The sequence below is a fragment of the Semicossyphus pulcher genome, unplaced genomic scaffold, assembly GCF_022749685.1.
Source record: "Semicossyphus pulcher isolate SPU_LCO1_2020_fin unplaced genomic scaffold, fSemPul1.0.p SCAF_5, whole genome shotgun sequence".
Classification (NCBI taxonomy): domain Eukaryota; kingdom Metazoa; phylum Chordata; class Actinopteri; order Labriformes; family Labridae; genus Semicossyphus; species Semicossyphus pulcher.
Window position 1 is genome coordinate 26,743,757 of NW_027211726.1, and position 18,635 is coordinate 26,762,391.

Consider the following 18,635-nt stretch of genomic DNA (forward strand, 5'->3'; position numbering starts at 1 on the left):
TAACACTTGATAGAACGTACACAGACTCCATTAGCGACCACAACACAATGGAACAAAGACTGCTCTGAATTGTCTATAGATTGGGCCGGGGTTTGGAGAAATGCCTCTTGTTCTTCACAAAATCCAAATCATAAACTAACAAACCTGAACTTCATATATCAAACCCTTTTGAGACCAAAACGGCGCTTTGTGATGAATGTTGCTACTTCTCCAAACTGTACCCTATGTGACTTGAACCAAATCGGGACATTTTTACACATTATGTGGGAGTGTCCATCAGTTAAAGCCCCTGGAAACCCAAATTCACAAAATCCTTCTCACTATGCAATTTAAAGTCTTATACTTGTAAGCATGTTAAAAGTTTTAGAAATTACTTTTAATCCAAACTGGAGTTATTGCCATTCTTACTTTGTTAACTTCCCTGACGCTGGGGTTAAATTGGGCGTGGTCAGTGAAGATATTTATGTCGTCATAAATTTTCTGGAACCAGTCGTGAAATAATCAACAGCAGTTGCCCCGCCCTCACAGGTGCAATAACAATTCTGGGCTGGCGATCAATCCCTCTCTCTGAGTCTGCGCTAACTCGTGTCAACATACCTTGAACATCTCTGCACATACCTGTTGCAGTTACCTACCTAACAATCGCCTTTTTTCCCCATCATGCCTGTGTGTGCTGTCCCCGGGTGCACATCCACCATCTAAGATGACAACGTGTCATTCTTTTATTTTCTAAATGCGGCGGACTTGGAGAAGCAGCAGTGTTTATGCCACATACATTTAATGAATTGTTGCAGCCGCTGCTTCAGAAGTTGTATTTGAACGACTCTTTGGAGATTTCCGCTGCAAATCAACGATCGTCCATCCTCTCCTCAATGAGGAAGACCACTGAAACAGTGAACCCGTGAAGTCTTGGCAACCACATAAACAACAGCGGAACCAGTTTACTTCTAATGGCAAAAGAGGGTCCGCTCCGCATCGCTGACATCGGCATACATATGCAGTTCTAATACGCAGTGTAAACAATCCACGTCCCCATATCAGCTGTGCGCTCAGTATCAAACTTTCAGCTCCCTGGCGATCTCCCTCCAGCAAGCTGCACAATATTAAACTGAAATGAGGAGATATTGTCTGTCTAACTCCGTACCTCCCTCCTGTAAATACATTGATTATCGCGCTTTATAAAGCTTATATAAGGAGATGTCATTTGGTTAACGTCCCTCGTGCACACGCGACTCACGTGAGGACTGAATTGCGAAAGAGAAAATATGTAACTTTCGTGACTTAATTAAACAGACTGCTGATGAAGACAGTCAACACAGCAGACAGAGAGACAGAAGCGGGGGCGGGGGGGTTGAGCGGGGCCAGTAGTGGTGCAGGGAGCAGAGGTGCAGGTGTGTTGGGGGACTGAAGCAAAGTGATCAGATTAAAGTAGTTTGTGAATTAAAACTTAATGAGGTGAAGAAGAAAGTATACAATTAAGTATGGAAGTAAGAAATAACCATCTAGAAAGAGGGTAAGTCTTCATGTTATGTGCTTCTCACAGAAATCATTGATATATGAGATTGAAATCAATTAATTACAAAGCCTGTAATTAATTAGATTCATTTTTTTAATCACCTGACAGCAATAGTTTTGATATGATGTTCACATGCGCACATACCTGGGTGGTACAACAAACCCTCTACCCTGCTGCTGAAAAAAATCCTAGAGGAAACACTGCTTTCCCATGCGCCATTGTTGTGTTGACAGTTGCCATGAGAACTCGGACAGGCGGACCCCGGCAGGTGTCAATCAACACGGGAGCTGCCACGCCTACACAGTCCTGAGAAATTGTCTGCACAGCCAAACGAGCTGTTTTTCAAGAAGATTTTCTAGTGGTTCTGAACGTTTATTTTCCCTCAGATTTTTGTGGATGCTTTATGACACACTCACAACTGATATCATATATGCATTTTTGCTATTTAAAGCTGAGTTTCCAGGGGCTTTAAATGTTTCTGGGAACAAATGTTAACATCCACACAAATAACAATAAACAAGTGTCTATTAATGTAAAAAAAAAAAAAAAAGACAAAATACAAATAAATATCAACAGAATTTAAAATAAATTTAGTTCAAATGTAAACTTTTACACTAATAACAATAAACAAGTGTATTTTAATGTCAAAAATCAATATAAATAGAATTTAAAATAAATAAAAAATGAAACATTTAAACAGTAAACAGTTTAAAAACTGTTTGTGCATCTGCTCATGTGAAAGTCTTTGTGTAATTTTTTTTTTCCAGAATTCCTGTTTCCTGTATTTTTTTAGTGCAAAGTCATCTATAATGTCACTGTATAACAGCTTTCTGGCGATGTCCTGATTCACGCTTATCATAGCAAGTCCACTCAGACGTTCCTGCCCCATTGTTGACCTGAGATATGTCTTGAGGAGTTTCAGCTTTGAAAAAACGTATCTCTGCAGAAGCCACAGTGACAGGAAGAGTGATTTTAAGTGCAGTTCAGAGATTTGTGTAGAGTTCCTCTAACTGTTTTTCTTGAGTGAAAGAGAGGAGATCCATGGCAGTCGTGTTGTCAGAGAGCAGGGTTGGTAAGTTGCTGATCTCATAGGCCAGTTCTTTCCCATCAATATCACTCTCATCTCCACATGTCAGGATCTTGCAGAGAGAGAAGTTCAAGAGCACACCAAATTTGTCTTTCAGTGTCTCAAACCGGTAATCAAGAGATTAGATGGCACAATCCACCACCATTGAAAAAGGTGGTTTCAAGCCTCTTCAGTGCGTCAGACACAGGCTCATCTGGTGCTTCATAGGCAAAATGCCTTCGGGTAGATCGGAGTCTTTTCTGCTCCTGTACAGCCTCCACATTCATCTCTACACAGACATCTTTTGCCGTGCTTTGTACAGCAGCAAAACCTATTGTTCTGTACTTGAGCAGAGATGCCATCTCTGTGGTGCTGCTGAGAAGAGATTGCACAGCCTCTGCACATAGCTAAAGTAGCTGACTGCATCTGTGGATGCTTTTGCAGCATCAGCCATAACTAGATTTAATGTATGAGCCCCACAGGGAACATACAGTGCACAGGGATTTTTCTCAAGGAGCCTTGCTTGAACACCTTTATTGTTTCCTTTCATGCTCCATTGTCATATGACTGTCCCCTGCAGTCTTTAAATGGAATGTTAAATTCCTCCAACTTCTTCAGTATAAGGGTAGACAAATCCAGACCTGTTGTTTTAGAGACAGCAAGAAACCCCCAGGAAGTAATCTTGAACCTCTGGTGATGGTTCCATTCTTACAGACCATTTGAAAAAACAAGATACTGTAACATACGTTTTTAAGAACTGTGATTTCCGCACTAATATTTATGGAACATTTTCCTCCCACAGAAGCCAAAAGCATACTCCTCACTCAAAAAGACCTGCTAAAGAGGTATGCAATTTCTTTACAAACAGAAGATATCAGTGATATGGATGTTCAGGATGTGGAATTGTCTATTACTGATTATGGTGAAGATGATAATGATGTTAGAAATCTATCAAACCTCATTGAAAAAAAATGGCATTGTTGTTTCTAAAACTGGAGAGCATATTTAATGTATCTAACAGGTGCATTAATGAGACATTTTATCAAATCAAATCAAATTCTATCTGTACCGCATATTGAACCTCTGGCCCCACCACAATCAGCAATCTCATAGCAATGGGCTGCTCAGCACAGACAGGTGTTGACAACAATGTCATGAGAAAAGTCTTGTGGAATAAGTGGCTGAGTCTCTTCACTAAATCAGTTCAACTATTGTATGAAACCTGAACAAAAAAAAAAGAAAAATATCCAGATTTAGAGACAAAATGATGGTCAATTAAAACAAATATATAAAAAAGACCTTAAGAAACTGAAAATATGTTTGTTATTATTATTAAAGGTATATGTGTACTGTATTTGTGTCTGCAACTGCCTGCCGTGGCTCCTCGTGTTTTTTGATTATTTGTTACCTGTTTTGTTGGACCTCTTTGTTGGATTTATGTTACCGGGACTCTATAAGTAAGTGTTTGTTTGTTGCCTTTTTTGTTTAATTAAATATCAAGTCTGCACCTGGGTCCTTTACCTTTTTATTTTACCATATACATACGTGACACTGCCTCTTTTGAGGGGCATATAAAACAAAGTAAGGGTACCTGAATTCCCAGGTATTGCAGGTTAATTGATTTTGCATAACATATCATGTTATGATATACCATCAGGGATGATGGATTAATCTAATGTTGAGTAATTAAAAACCCTGTTAGAAATATATTTTAGAAAAGCAGGACAATATAGTCATAGTCAAGTCAAGTCAAGTCAAATGTATTTACAGTATATAGCACATTTAAAACAACGTAAGCTGACCAAAGTGCTTTACTGACAGTGGCAGATAAAGCAGATTATGAATATAACAAACCACAATATACAATTACAAATGCATACACACATACGTATATACACCCATACATACAAAATAATCATGAACATCTTCAAAACATCAGCATTCACTTTAAGTATTTTCAAAGGCCAAGGAAAAGAGATGGGCTTTGAATGAATTTATCGAGTCTGCACTTTTGATACGAGGAGGCGATGAGTTCCACAGGTTGGGGCCAACAACTGAAAAGGCGTGATCACCTCGTAGTTTTTACTTTGCCCGAGGGACGACCAGCAGGGACTGCTCAGAGGATCTGAGTGCTCATGGTGGGGTATAGGAGGTTAAAAGGTCTGCTAGGTAAGAGGGAGCCAGTCTATGGAGCGACTTAAAAACAAGTAATACAATTTTAAAATTTATTCTGAAACTAACAGGTAGCCAGTGGAGAGAGGGGAAATATGATCACGTTTTCGTGAATGTACAGGACTCTAAAATATGTGTCATTAAATGCAGAAGCTAGGTAAAAACAGACACCTACTAATTTTTATTTTTATTTCATTATTGTTTATTTAATTTATTTACTAAGTTCATATTAACTAACATCCACTTGCACTGAATGAATCCTATCTACTGCAATTATAGTTACATGCCATTTGTCATTTTTCTCAGGTGGGTTAACTGTTTAAACTCAGTAGATATTCAATGAAAAGTTATAAAAGACAAACGGGTTAGTTCATAAAGTACTTGAGTAGAACTCACGGCAGTTGAATGAATGAGAAAGGCAGTAAAGGTGTCATTGACAAGAATTATCCACTAGTGGTATCATGCTAATGTGTAGCTAGCTTGCCATGCTAGTGACTTTTACCAGATGGCAGGGATTCTTGTAGATTGTAGCTGGTTAACTGGTACTGCAGTCTTTTAGTTATGTGTAAAGGAAAAGTGACATTACACATGTATTTAAGTTGCATTTTGATTTTAATTTCATTATCTCTGTATAGTGCAATACATAGCATTGGACAAGTTGAACTAATGTGTTTGGAGCCAGGATATCTGAAGAAATATGAGAGAGATGTTATTTGTAACAAAGATGCAGGATAAAAGAGAATAATCAAAGCCAGAACATTCAATACGCTAATGTGTGTGATATCTCGTCATTTTTCTCAGCCGTCCTCAGGTCCCAATCCTGAGGCCGGTAACATGAACATGTTAAAAATCTGGCAGCAGCATTTTGCACATACTGCAGACATGAGAGGGAGGACTTACAGACCATATAGAGAGTTGAGTTTGAGTCCAAACGGGAAGTAATAAAAGCATGAATGAGTATTTCCGTCTCATTGGGTTTTAGGAACGGCCTCACTTTGGCTAGGGCTCTCAGTTGGAGGAAGCAGGCTCTCACCACACAGCTTATTTGTTAGTCGAATTTAAAGGACGAATCAAAAATCACCCCAAGGTTTTAGGCAAAGGGTTTTATACAGGCTGACAGTGGACCAAGTTTGTGACAGATCTGGCTGATGAAATCAGATGGGCCGAGCAGAACTACCTCAGTTTTTTCATTGTTTAGTTTCAGGAAGTTTTGGGCCATCCAGTCTTTAATGTCCTGGAAGTAGTCAAGCTGCGGTTGTAAAGACTGAGGGCTATGGCATTTTAGTGGGAGGTATATTTGGGTATCGTCTGCGAAACAGTGGAAGGAGATGCCATGAGACATGCTAGAAGCATGTAGAGAGAGAACAGTATAGGTGCCAGCACTGAGCCCTGTATTGGGGACTGTGTATTAAAATCGCACAGTCCCCATTGTATGCTGCTAAAAACAGGTCATTAAGAACTTTTAAAAGAGCCGATTCAGTGCTGTGGTTCTCCCTAAAACCAGGTTGAAAAACTTCAAATAAGTTATTTTGTTGGTAAACAACCTTTTCTAGAATTTTAGATAAAAACGGAAGCTTGGATATTGGTCTTAAATTAGATAAAACGTTAGGATCAAGGTTTGGTTTTTAAGAAGTGGCTGAACCACTGCGTGTTTAAAGACAAAGGAAAACAACCTGTGGGGAGGCAACAATTTGAGATGCAGACAGTATGCTGGGGCCAACAATATCAAACGCCTCTTTAAGTAGGTGTGAGGGAATGGAGTCAGATGGGCAAGTTGTGGGCTTCAGATGGATGTCCCAGAGAGAGGGAAGACACACAGAATAGAATATGCATAGAACATGCTTTTTCAGTTGTAGCGGTAACTACCTTTTTGGATTAGAAATTTACTCTCGTTGAAAGGGGCACCACCTCCGATTAGGAGGAAAATAAACAGATAGAATTACAGGAAAATGTATCAGTCTCGTTATCTTTTTAGTAAGATCTGAACACATTGACCATAGTTCTGTAATGACAAATATAGACAGACAACGACTTTGATCAATAAATGAAGACCTTTTATTTATAATAAAATGATGATTAATAAGTGAATAAGTGAGCATACAATGAATATAAACACTTAAAGAAAACTGTTACCTGGTTATGAACTAAAGTATTAAGCTGGCGATAGTGATAAAGAATATGATTTGATTTAGTTTATGGCGGATAAACGGACGGGTCGAATATCACTTAGATCTCTAAATTTGGAATGGTGAAATTTCAAATATTATACGCTACATCAACTTTTGATCACAGCAGTGTCGGGTGTTTTATGCCTACTTGTTGCGGCGTTGTCAGAGGGCTTCTCTGGTGGGGTCCAGCTGTAGTTGGCTCCAGTCGGCGGCGTCAAGGGCTCCGCAACGGGTCTCCACCCGGTGAAAGGCCGTCACTGCCGGTTGACGAATGCAAGGATCGATGTTATTTTAGCTGGCCCGAGCATCCACCACGGTGGATCGGTAGAAGTCTCTGGTTAACTGCCTGGGCAAAACACGCTGGTCCCGCGTTCAGTGCTGGTAGTCAAAAGCCGAAGGCGGACAAAACTTCTTAATTAACTCGTTTAAATAACTTCAAAGTAATCTCGCCGGCCGGACGATAATACCTTCAAACCATAAAAGCGGGCTTTACTGATGTAGAAAAGAAAGAAAATCAAGCTTGCTGAGCTGGATACAATTACGCGTTACTTTGACGGTCGAGAAGTTAAGAAAAGTACGAAACAAAAGAAGGTCCGGAGAAAAGAATTAAGGTTAAGAGGAGTATATGGCTCTTTGGTGGACCGTGAATCCCAAAGGGAAAAAGAAAAAGAAGCCCGGACAAAAGAAAGTTTGTGGTTTTATCAATGTTGTGACTCGTCACTTTGTGGGCGGTCTCGAGCTCTCATCTTACCGCCGCAAACTTTCTTTGTTTAAAATAAAGGAAATTTCCTATATAATCACGTTGTTATTCGTTTACTTAATTTTTGCACAAAGTAACATATTCTTTATCACTTGTCAATAGATGTTAAGCAGGTGTTTTTAAAACACACACAAAATCATGAACACAAGATAACTACGGCAACATACTTTATGAGCATCATAGATTATTAAACGGCGCATGCAATTCCTAATCCATTCGTTGCCAGATCTAACTTTAGCGTTACTACATTAAAAGAAATAGGGGTTAAATGACTCGTTTTAATAAAGATCGCAGGATTATCAATAATTCACAGACGTATTTCAACATGTCCACTGGATGGCAGTATGACCACACGGTAGAAGTTACAGTATAATTGTAATTTCATATCTCAGTAAAAATATAACGTACAGAAGCGGGAATTGCACCATTTTGCAAGGAAACACAAATTGAGCAACATGAACTTGTTTCCTGAATGATTGGACTACAAGTTTACCTCAATTCAGAGCTGATCAAAAAGTACTTCAGAACACACACAAGAATGCTCTTAAATTTATGACTGGCGTCTGTTTTCACAGTGAGAGTAGGAGAGAGGAGGAGGTGTTGGGTGTGTTTATGTTGAGATGAGAGAGAGAGGAGAGACAGATAAGACATAGGAAAGGCAACCATTGTTATTCAGTGTCCTTATCAACCAATTCTTGTTGATTCGCCTTTTGGTCTTGTCAGAGGGTACAGTCTTCTCATTAGAATGTTTATGTGTTAATCCATTTGCTTGTGAACAAAGACAATTCTACCCAGGCTCGACCAAAGAGGTCTGAGGGTCGTTGTTGATTCACCCCTTCATCTCCTAAAGGGTGTTTTCTTGAAGTGTCCGAGGACTTGATAGTCCACTGGGAAATGTTACTTTTGTCACCTTTATGGCTCTGAGTGTAAAACCACTGAGAAGGTTCCAGGATGTCTGGTAAACATCCTCCCCGGTGTTAATCCAAAGGTCCATTAGTTGGAAAGGAATGCATTTAGAGTTAACACTCACCGATAAATGGCTATCAGTATTGCCACACTAGTGAGGTCCACCTCTGTCCTCGCTACACAGTTGTGTTTCAAACAAAAAAATATGTATATGACATTTGACCACTATTGTGTTTTGTGATACAGAACTTTCTGTCACGCTTATTGACATTCCTATTTTGGTCATTGGGGTAATGTGTGTGTGTGTGTGTGTTGAGAGAGAGAGAGAGAGAGAGAGAGAGAGAGAGAGAGAGAGTCATCCAATTAATTATTTCTAACACTCAACAATATCTTCATTCGTTTGCTTTATAAGGACAGAGAAGAGTTTGAAGCAGGCCTTCAGGAGGAAATGATGACAATTGCCATCATTGGTTACCAGCCCACCCAGTCTGACAAGAAGGCAACCATTGTGATTGAGGGAACAAAAATCCTGGAGGGAAATAATATCCCAAGGAGCTGCGCCCTATCAGGAGGCGTAGCCCGTCCTGCCGTCTCTCCCCACCGACCAACCACTTTGAAGCTCTGATGATTACTTCCATCACCATTGTGAATGCTAGTGGGGCAGTAATACACCCTGCCATAATTCCTATTTCTAATCTCTGCCAATCTGTTGTGAAACCTCTTATACTTATGCACATTCTAATATCTTGGAAGTATGCCTTCACCGAGTTTACAATTACCCCTGGCAATAAGGCTGTGCGGTACAGAACCAAACGCATTTGCCAGATCTGAAAATACCACACATAAATCTTCCCTGCCTGAATCTGGTGCCATATCATGCTAGTATGTTCTACACACCCTGCAAAGCCTGAGATTCCTGTTTTCTGCACTGTGGTATCTATTAAACTATTCCTTTCTAAATAGTTCGCTAGCCTCTGTGCCACTATCCTAAAGAAAACCTTACCTTCTACGTTCAGGAGAGATATTGCCCGAAACTGGCTTAAACCTGAGGACTCTTTCTCCTTAGGAATTAGGATTCCTCCTGCTCTACACCAAGCTTTTGGTATAACCTGTTTTTCCCATACTACTCTTAACAATCTCCAAAAGAATTTGAGTACATCCGGTGCACTTTTATAAACCCAGTAAGGGGCTCTATTTGGCCCTGGGGCCTTTCCTCGTCTGACTACAGTCTCTACCTCTTTCCACCTTGGTGGCCTAACATCCATGGTAACCTCTATCTCTCCTAATGGTGGTATATCAGGAGGAAGGCCCATTTCTCTATTCTTTCCTGTATCTGAGTGAGTCAAATGTTCTTCTACCCTTTGCTTTGAAGCTTTGAGTTGCCCTCTCTTTTTTTGGCTGAACATGCCTTAAACAAACTTGGATCCCTATAAAATTATGTCCTGACTCGTTCCTTCTCCGTTCTCTTCTTCCTAAGACGTTAAGCCCTTCTAAGTACCTTAAAACGTTAATTCCCTCTCTCTCATCTACTGTCGCCTTTCTCCACTGCTTTCTTAATTGTCTCCTGTCCTTCACCAATTTCTCTATTTCTTTCTGCCGTCCTGACCTACATGGATGCAATCTCTCCACCCTCTTCTATCATGGACTCCAAATGTCTCAGCACCATACGCATAAATAGTGTCTCCAACCTTCTCTAATTTATTTACCTTCCTTCCTTTAAGCCCACCTAACAACGTTACCAGGTCCCTGTTAATGGTCTCCCATTCTTTCACTTGCCCGAGGCCATTTAACTCTAGCTTTCTGCTCACAGTCCCTCTCTCTGGCTGGCAGGCTGGCCTCAGTATTAACTACATCCCTTCCTACAGCACCTTCCCCCTCCTCCTCAGTGACAGGGTTACTGATATCCTGTGAACTGGTTGTCTTCCTGTCGCTGGACTTCAGCCGTCGTAAAAAACGTATTGCTAAATCTGGGTTATTGCTGAGCAGTCTGTAGTATGCTTACTTCTGAGAGCCTGATCCTGAAAACTGGTTGTGGAGTCTCCTGATGTACTTCTCTAGTTTATCATCACTTATTGGAGTGAATCTCTTTCTTTGTGGAATGCAAAAAGACATAATTTATTTATGCAGGTAGGAGGAGGAGGAACAGCCCATCATCCTCGCCATGGCTCTGACTGTGAAACCTTGAGTAAGGAGTAAGCAGCTGAATTTGCTCCCTTGTAATGTCAAGGGCAGGTCTCCCTCGTCTTCCTAAAATATGGAAATTAAGTAATTAAGAAATATTTACAAAAATAATTCTAAGAATAATTAGCTTTTTTAATGTAGCCTAGAAGTACAAAGAACAGTTGGTTTGGTCCATACCACATTTCTTTTACTACACATATTTTCAGTATTCCATATGTTGTCTTTCCAAACACATGTAGACCGAAAACTAATCAGATTATAGGTCAAAGGCGAAGGCTGCTAGCCGAAATCAAAGCCGTTACATTAAATTACACCTTGTGGTTAACTGGATGGCTGGGGTGAAGACCCTCATAGATTTTCGTCTTACAGAAACTAATTGCTGTCATTGTCTAAATTCTGATAACACAGACAAGCAGCTACTTTCCACAAGCCATTTGTGCCAAGGACTATGATTTAAAATGAGAGATGAAATGAATGAATAAAAACGTGTGCGTATTGGTTTTATTTAACTTTATTTTTCAATGAAATCTTCTTTAGCAATGAAGTGTCTGATAAGTTTTTGAACATGCAAACTCAATACACTTTTAAATTATTGGACAATTATTGAGTCACAGAATAAGTCTTTAAATCTACATAATGCCAATTTAAGGTGACAAAATTCAAAATCAGGTAGGCTTGTTCAATAGCAATAAATCGTCAGCCATGTTTGCATATGAACTTAAGCAAGCAGCCACATTTTGGCAAACACTTTAACCAATTATTTTCAAGGCAGCTACTTTGTACACACCAATACCCGCCTCCTTATTAAGATTCATGGAACGGGCACTAGTCTTACGAGTCGCACTAGTAGTACTAGTGCTGCTACTCGTTCTAATGCCACTAGTCGCACAAGTAATACTCGTAGCACCCGTAGTACTAGTCGTACTAGTATACTAGTAGCACCAGTCGTACTAGTTGTACTAGTGCTGCTAGTTGTACTAGTAATACTAGTAGCACCAGTCGTACTAGTCGTACTAGTGCTGGTAGTCGTACTAGTGCTACTATTCGCACTAGTAATACTAGTAGCACCAATAGCACTAGTGGCACCAGTGGTACTAGTCATACTAGTGTTGCTAGTCCTACTAGTGCTGCTAGTCGTACTACTAGTACTAGTAGCACCAGTCGTACTAGTTGTACTGGTGCTGCTAGTCCACATGCCCCTCTCTCTTCTTCTATGCCGTCACCTCAGAGCACTGTTCCCCGCGACAACCCCCCCTACAGGCCCCACCTATCATTTTCTCCCTCGGCTACTGGTTTCCCCATTCACTGCATTATGACAGACAGGCTGCCCAGTCCACACTGCACATCCAAAGTAAATAAACCACACGTAAACACAGCCAACCTCCGAACTCTTCCCAAATCTACAAAACACTGTATGAAACTTGCTCTATTTAACACCCGGTCATTAAACAATAAAAGTCTCATCCTGAATGACTTTATTGCTGAAAACAACCTCGACATCTTCTGTCTCAACGAAACCTGGCAAAAACCCCTGGACTGTTTTTCACTCAATCAAACAACCCCCAATGGATATCATTACCTGGACAAACCCCGCCAGGACTGTCGCGGTGGTGGAATAGCTGTCCTCCACCGCCAACACATTAGAACCAGCCAGACTACCATCCAACCCCCATCCTCATTCGAACACCTAACCTTCAATCTTCCTGGTCCCAAACCCCTGGTCATTTCAACTATCTACCGGCCACCCAAACCCAACCCCGCTTTTCCTTCAGACTTATCTGAATTTCTCACCCAACTCTGCTCCATTTCACCTTCCATCCTGCTCCTGGGCGACTTCAAGATCCACATTGACTCCAAAGACTGCAAATTAGCCATAGAATTTCTGGACATACTCAAATGCTTCAAACTCACACAAAACATCAACTTCCCCACCCACAACCGCGGGCACATTCTTGACCTGGTCTGCTCTACAGAAATCAGCATCAACCACCTCTCCAGCTCTGACCTCACCATCTCTGACCACCTAGCCATCATCATGAACATTGATATCCCTGTCCCAGAACCCAAACACTCACGCACCATCACTTTCCGTAACATCAAGTCCATTTGCCCCTCATCCCTGTCAACCTGCCTTACTGAAAAACTTTCCTCCCTCACCCCCTCCCTGAGCACGTCCCCCACTGACCTGGTCAACCTGTACAATAACACCCTATCTTCCTGCCTCAATCAGCTTGACCCCCCTCAAAACAAGAACTGTCTCCTTCACCCACACTGCTCCCTGGTACACCCCTGAACTCCGTCAAATGAAATCCCAAAAACGTCAGCTCGAACGACTCTCCAAGAAAACAGGACTCACAGTACACATCCTGGCATTCAAAGATTACATTCAACACTACAAGGACGCCCTCAACACTGCACGCTCCATTTGCTACTCTGGCCTCATCCCCTCTGGTTCCGCTAACCCCAAGGTCCTTTTCTCCAATATAAACAAACTGTTAAAACCTATGGACAATCCTTCTCACTCCTTCACCGCCGACAAATGCAACTCCATTCTATCAAACTAAAATCGAAACAATCTACAACCAACTGCCCACCCCCAGCTTCACCCTCCCTGAATCTCCCACTCCCCACCTAACTGACCGGTCACTCTCCCAATTCTCCCTGATCTCCCCTGCCGACCTCCTCAAATCACTGTCTGGCATGAAGACACCTGCGTCCTAGACCCCATCCCCTCCTCATTAGCCAAAGCCTGTTTTCCTGCTCTCCTCCCCCTCATCCTCACTGTAATTAACTCCTCCCTGTCTACTGGCTCTGTCCCCCCCTGCCCTCAAACTCGCCTCTGTAACACCCATTCTCAAAAAGCCTGGCCTCGATCCTGACATCCCCAACAACTACTGTCCCATCTCCAATCTCCCCTTTCTGTCAAAAATACTGGAATGCACTGTTGCCTCTAAACTCAGAACCCACCTGGACTCCAACCAACTCTACTCTACTCTATTTCAATCCAGCTTCAGATCCCACCTCAGCACAGAAACTGCCTTAATCAAAGTCACCAACGACCTTCTCCTCGCATCTGACACTCACTCACTCAATATCCTCATCCTACTCGACCTCAGTGCTGCCTTTGATACCATCAATCACTCCATCCTCCTCAACCGCCTAGAGTCATCCCTCAGCATCACTGGCACCTGGCAAAAGATCTTTTGTTTAATCTCTTCTCAGGTAAGCATTTGTTTCTTACTAATGTTTGTATTTATTTCTAACCAGGCATATAGTTACACAATTTAGTTTTTTAATGAGTTGAATGCTCAAATTTAAAATGGAAAAACTATTTCTAGGACTTTCTGTTTCCTCAAACTATCCCAATTAATCTGACGAGTGATGACATGTATAGCCGCATGTCATCATTCAACTGCTGGCTGTAGAGGTGGTGCCCAGCAAACAATGTGGGCTTCATAGATAAATGGCAGACATTCTGGGGAAAGCCTGGTCTGATCGGAAGAGACGGCATTCATCCACTTTGGATGGTGCAGCTCTTTTGTCTCGTAAAATGGTTAAGTTTGTTAGTCGTAAAACCTGACAAGCCAGAGTTGAGACCCGGAGGCAGAGCTGCATTCCTACACACTCCTCTGAGCTTCCCTGTGAGCAGTTTCCCAGCCACAATGTTAATGTTATAGAGACTGTGTCTGCCCCCCAACCCAGGCCTTTTATTACAGTTAATTCAAACTTAAATAAAAGAAAATTAATTAAATTAATTCAACAACCGAAGTTATACCATAAAATATGAGAATTAAATGTGGTCTGTTAAATATCAGATCCCTGTCATCTAAAGCTCTATTAGTGAACAATCTGATATCAGATTATCATATTGATTTACTCTCTTTAACTGAGACTTGGCTGTGTCAGGAAGAATATGTCAGCTTAAATGAATCCACTCCTCCCAGTCATCTTAATACTCATATTCCTCGAGACACTGGTCGAGGTGGTGGAGTGGCAGCTATCTTCAGTTCTAGTCTTCTAATCAACCCTGGACCAAAACTTAGTTTCAGCTCTTTTGAAAGCCTTGTTCTGAGTTTTTCACATCCAGCTTGGAAAACTTTACAGCCTGTTTTATTTGTGATAGTGTACCGCCCTCCTGGCGCATACTCTGATTTTCTAACTGAATTCTCAGAGTTTTTATCAGATTTAGTCCTGAGTTCAGATAAAATAATTATTGTAGGGGACTTCGGTATTCATGTAGATGTTGATAATGATAGTCTTAGCATGGCATTTATGTCCCTTTTGGACTCTATTGGTTTCACTCAAAGTGTAAACCAGCCTCACCGCTTTAACCCCACCCTCGACCTTGTTCTAGCTTATGGCCTTGAAACCGAAAACTTAATTGTCTTCCCACAAAATCCTCTTTTATCAGATCACTATCTAGTAACAATCGATGTCCTATTAACCGACTACTCTCCAGTTAACAAAAATGTACTCACAAGATGTTTGTCTGATAGGACTGTAGCTAAATTTAAGGAAACAATTCCAGCTGCTTTTAATTCTTTACCACATCTGTTTACTACAGAAAGCTCTTATGCTAATGTTAGTCCCTCTCAGCTTGATCAGTTTGTTGATAGTACTGCAGGTTCACTGAGAAGTACTCTAGACTCGATTGCCCCCTTAAAAAAGAAGACTATCAAACGACAGAGGCTAGCTCCATGGAATGACTCAGAAACTCGTAACTTGAAGCAAATGTTGCGTAAATTTGAAAGAATGTGGCGATCCACCAAAACAGAAGAGTCTTGTTTATTCTGGCAAAATAGTCTTAATAAATACAGGAAGGCCCTACGGCATGCTCGAGGTGTCTACTACTCCTCTCTCATAGAAGAAAATAAAAACAATCCCAGGTACTTTTTCAGCACTGTAGCCAGGCTGACAGAGAGCCACAGCTCCATTGAGCCAAGTATTCCTATAGGCCTCAGCAGTGATGACTTTATGAGCTTCTTTAATGACAAAATCCTAAAGATTAGAGACAAAATTTGTAACCTCCTGCCGTTAACTGGTGCAGATGTATCTTTGGAAACTGCTCAAAAACCTGATGTTTACCTTGACTGTTTCTCTCCAATTGACCTACCTGAGCTAAATTCTCTGATATCTTCGTCTAAACCATCACCCTGTCTTTTAGACCCGATTCCAACCAAGCTGCTAAAGGAAGTCTTTCCCTCAATAAGCACTTCTTTACTAGATATGATCAATATGTCTTTATCGACTGGCTATGTACCCCAGTCTTTTAAACTAGCTGTAATTAAGCCACTTCTTAAAAAGCCTACCCTAGCAGTTTATTTGAGGACTTTCAGTCAGGATTTAGAGTCCACCATAGCACTGAGACAGCCCTTGTGCGAGTTTCAAATGATCTACTTACTGCTTCAGACAGAGGACTTCTCTCTGTACTCGTCCCGTTAGATCTTAGTGCCGCTTTCGACACGATAGACCATCACATCCTGTTACAGAGACTAGAACATTTAATTGGCATTACATGATTTTCATTAAGTTGGTTTAAATCTTATTCATCAGATCGATCTCAGTTTGTTAATGTTCATGATGTGTCCTCTATGCACAGCAAAGTTAGTCATGGAGTTCCACAAGGTTCTGTGCTTGGACCGATTCTTTTTACCTTATATATGCTTCCACTTGGTAATATCATGAGGAAACACTCCATTAATTTTCATTGTTATGCAGATGATACTCAATTATACTTATCTATGAAACCAGACGAAACCAATCAGCTATCTAAACTAGAAGCATGCCTTAAGGACATAAAGATCTGGATGACTAGAAACTTTCTGCTACTTAATTCAGACAAAACTGAAGTTATTGTGCTCGGCCCAAAACACCTTAGAGATTCTTTCTCTAATGATATAACTGCCCCAGATGGCATCAGCCTGGCATCCAGCACTACTGTCAGGGATCTGGGAGTTCTATTTGATCAGGATATGTCCTTCATCTCCCACATAAAACAAATATCAAGGACAGCCTTCTTTCATCTTTGCAACATAGCAAAAATCAGACACATCTTGTCTCAAAACGATGCAGAAAAACTAGTCCATGCATTCGTTACTTCCAGGTTGGATTATTGTAACTCGTTACTATCAGGCTGCCCTAATAAGTCACTAAAAACTCTTCAGCTGGTACAAAATGCTGCAGCACGTGTGCTGACAAGAACTAGGAAGAGAGATCACATCTCACCTGTATTAGCCTCTCTGCACTGGCTTCCTGTAAAATCTAGAATAGAATTTAAAATCCTTCTTCTTACTTACAAAGCTCTTAATGGTCAGGCACCATCATATCTTAAAGAGCTCATAGTGCCATATTACCCCTCTAGAACATTGCGCTCCCAGGATGCAGACCTGCTTGTGGTTCATAAAGTCTCTAAGAGTAGTGTTGGAGGTAGAACCTTCAATTACCAGGCCTCCCTCCTCTGGAACAATCTACCAGTCAAGGTCCAGTAGGCAGACACCCTCTCTTCTTTTAAGAGTAGACTTAAAACTTTCCTCTTTGATAAAGCTTATAGTTAGGGCTGGCTCAGGCTTGGACTAGCCCATAGTTATGCTGCTATAGGTTTAGACTGCCGGGGGGATCTGACACACCAAGCTTCTCTCTCTCTCTCTCTCTCTCTCTGAGATGGCGGAGTGAGCGTGGAGCTGAGAGCGGATTGTTTGGAAGCGTGAGTGAGTTTTTTGCAAACTTTACTTTAGCTCATTTTGTTTTGTGTTAATGTGTTTACTTGTTTTTGTCTTTAGTTGTTATTTGTCAGGGCAGTGTAGTTTAGTGGTGTGCGTGTGAGAGTGTGTGGTGTGAGTGTGTGGTGTGTGTGTGCTAACTTGGCACCATGCCAGTAGCTGAGGCTGCTGCTGCTGAGTTCGAGCGGCTGTCTCGCCGACATGCCATCAAACTGGTGCCCTCAGTGCAGTGCAGTGTGGAGGAGGCCGGGCTGGCCGTGGGCAAACTGGTCGGGTATGAGTCTGTGAAGACGGCCTCCAGGATGAACGGGGCCATTGTGATTTTTCTGGATGCTATGGCTAAGGTAAGCGAGGTTGTGGAGAGAGGTGTGGTTATACAGGACACCTTCACTCCTGTTCTCCCCCTCGTTAGCCCAGCCACCAAATTTATTATTTCTAATGCCCCCCCGTTCATTAAAAATGACATGCTAATGAAGGAGTTGTCGCAGTACGGACAGCTTGTTTCGCAGATAAAAATGGTATCACTTGGCTGTAAATCCCCGAAGTTGAAACATGTAGTGTGTCACCGCAGACAGGTGTTTATGATTTTAAAAGACGCGACCCGTGAACTCAACCTGTCCTTTTCATTTAAAGTTGAGGGGTTTAACTATATGGTGTTCGCTTCTTCTGAAACGATGAAGTGTTTTGGATGTGGAGCGGAGGGACATCTGATCCGCAGCGGGCAGCTGCTGCTGCTGCTGCTGCTGCCGCCGCCGTCTCTCCTGCTGCTTCGGGCGGGGAGCCGGCAGGGCCCAGCCCCCGCAGCCTGCCCGGCCTGGAGCTGCGGCTGGCGGGGCTCTGCCGCATGTTATGTTAACATAACATAACATGTTATGTTATGTTTTTAGGAGGTGATTTTAACTGTACGGAGACGCCTCTTTTAGACAGGAATCATTTAGAGCCACACCCTGCTCGCTCTAGCAGGATCACACAGCTGATACAGACAAACCAGCTGTCTGACGTGTGGAGGGTTTTTAACAGCAATCATAGACAATACACCTGGAGTCATTCAAAGGATAACTGTTTATCATTAGCTAGACTGGACCGCCTTTATTGTTTTAACCATCATTTTAATATCTTTAAAATATGTCACATCCAGCCTGTGGGT